We start from the raw sequence: 2832 nt of genomic DNA, 5'->3' as shown, positions 1-2832 counted from the left end.
AGTGATTGTTATTTTTTCTCTTTCTTCACCTCCACCAGCAGGGGTGCCTTTCTTTTCTTCCCGGCTGCTGGTGGGACAGGTGCAGGGTCGGCACCCTTGACATTGTCAAGGTCTATTGGTTCTTGGCCGTCTGGGGCCACAGTGTCTCTTACGGCTGAGAGATAACACTCTCGGGCCGTCTTCTGATCCCTATTCAGGGAACCAACAGTGCCGTCATCCCTCTCATACTTGATGAGCATGAGAGATGGGATGATTACTGCCTTGGCTACGTTTAGGGTCGGCCGGCCAAGGATAATGTTGTAGGCGGTCAACTCCTCAACGACCAAGAATCTGACGACAATATGTCGTCCTTGGCCCTTCTCTCCCAGTCGGATGGGTAAGTCAATTCTTCCGGCTGGGTAGACCATCCTACCCCCGAAACCCACCAAGGGGGGGGTGACCGGATGCATGCTGCTGACGTTATATTTCAGCTTTTGCAAGCACCGAAGGCTGATGATGTCTGATGAGCTGCCGGTGTCAATAAGGATTCTTCCAACCAGCTGGTTGGCAACCTTACATTCAATGACAACCGGGTCATCATGCGGACGGCGGAAGCTGCCCCTATCCTTCTCTGTAATCAAGACGTCTGGGAAGGAGGTGCTTGCAGACACCTGCTCGTCATCATCCTTGTCCATCTTTCGAAGATGGCTCTTGGTGCCCCGGATGGTAGGGCCACCACAGGAGAACCCGCCTGCTATTGTGTAGACCGGCTCCTTATCGGTATCCGAGCTACTAGCAGGCTGGGGGGTAGTCTTGGAGGACTGACCCTTGCTTTTATTTTTTGCCCCGGCTGGGGACTTAGAAATGTAGGACTTCAACAGCCCTTTGTCAGCTAGACAGTCCAACGCCCGCTGAAGACTGAAGCAGTCGTTGGTGTCATGGCCGACTTCCTCATGGAACTGACAGAATTTATTTTTGTTCCGTGACTTGACATAACTCTTCATAGGATTCGGCTTCTCAATGGACAGCCGGTCCTTTACCTCCATGAGGATGGAGTTGCAGTTTTATTAAACTCGTAATTGGGGACTTACGGTTTAAACTCTTTCTTTTTCTTCTGGGACGGCTGGTGAGAGTCAGTAACTGCCCATACTTCTTTTCTTTTCTTGCTCTCTTCTTTGTTTTTGGCCGGCTGAGCTGACCGGCTGTCTTTCTGTTTGTCGGACTTCTTGGAGTCCGATTGGCTTCCAGGCGAGCAGATGTCGATAGCTTGGATGTAGCTTTCCGCCTCCCTCAGGGCCGCCTGTAAGGTGAAAGCCCCTTTTCTGACTAGATCGAACTTAAAGGTCGACCCGTCTCTCAGACCTTTGAAAAAGTCTGTAAAATCTACCTCGTCAGACAGTCTTTGAATATGAATTCTTATCAGATTGAACCGCCTGACATATGAGCGCAGCCCTTCTCTCTCCCCCAGCCTAACAGCGCTCAAATCAAGGCTTGTTTTCTTAGCAGGGATGTTCATTGAGAAGTTGGAAGCAAACAGGAAGGCGAGCTTCCTGAAGCTATCGATGGACCCGACTGGGCAATGCCCTTCAATGTAGCCGGGAAGCACCGACACCAAGTGACATCATCCAACCCCTGCAGATACATGAGGTTGGTGTATGCCATGAGGTGGTCTTCCAGATTGGTGGTACCATCATAGGTACCAACCAATGCATTCTTAACCTTGGCCGGCTGGGCCGCCTCGGTTATCTCCTGGGTGAACGCGGAAGGCTGTTCACCCAGGCGCAGCAGACGAAGCTGCCAGTCCAATGGTTGGACATTTGGATATGCTGCCTGACCTCCAAAGAAGGTCGGCTGCATGAAGTGAGGGGGATACTGTCTGTTAGCCTGAGTAAGCACATACGGTATAGCTCCAATCATGTGAGGGCCAGAATGGACAATATTACCGCCTGTCTGGCTCATATGCAAGGAGGGTGCACTCCCTGCAGAAATGTTGTTGAAGTTGTCTGGAAAGTTCGACGTTGAAGCCGACTCAGACAGCGATTGGTTTCTCCTCCGGTTGATGATCTCCCGGGCATCAAGAGTTGATTTTTTACTTCTCACCGGCTGCTGAGTCCGGCGAGTGTTATTGGTGTTCTTCCCAGGAAGGAGAATTTTTGACCAATCAATGGTCCCGGCTGCCTTCTCCTTTGGATGAGGTGTGGGCTGTCGGTCTCTGACTAACTTCCCCTTCTCTGAAGGAGTCTTCTTTGCCGACTGACCTTTACTTGGGCCAGCCCGGCTTTTGGTGATCAGCTCTTTAATTTCACCCTTGAAACTTGTCATGAATCTCATGAGTTCGTCTCCGGTGATAGGGGCTAATCCTGCGGCCGTTTGGGTTTCCCCTTCCGGCTGCCCAAAGGGTCAGTTTGTACCCGCCTGGGAGGCACCCCGCTCCAGAGTGTCTCTAGGCCGGATGCGCTTGATTCTAAGAGAGCCGTCTTCGGCTGTAAAGGTTTCGACTTGAGGATCTTCATCCTCATGGTCTGTAAAGACTTCTGGGTCTTCGCCCAGACGGTTAGGGGGTGGCACAGACTCTTGAACCATTTTCGAGGTACTCTCCCCACAGACGGCGCCAAATGTTTTTGGTGTTTTTGTCCCTCGGGAGAGTTACAACACGAAGTCTGATCCGGCCGAGCTGTACCTGCAAAATAACGGGGACTTCGGGTGGTTGGAGCTCCGCCTCCGACGGGTAAATTAGTAACTTGAAAAGGAATAAAGAGGACGAAAATTTAGTTGGGTATTTGCTCGGATTCCAAGCTCAGGTGTTTCTCTGATGTGAGAGAATGCTAGTGTAATAAATGGTAAAACGTGCCT

Source organism: Chenopodium album, chromosome 3, assembly GCF_948465745.1.
Source record: "Chenopodium album chromosome 3, dcCheAlbu1.1, whole genome shotgun sequence".
NCBI lineage: Eukaryota > Viridiplantae > Streptophyta > Magnoliopsida > Caryophyllales > Amaranthaceae > Chenopodium > Chenopodium album.
This window is presented reverse-complemented; position numbering follows the sequence as displayed.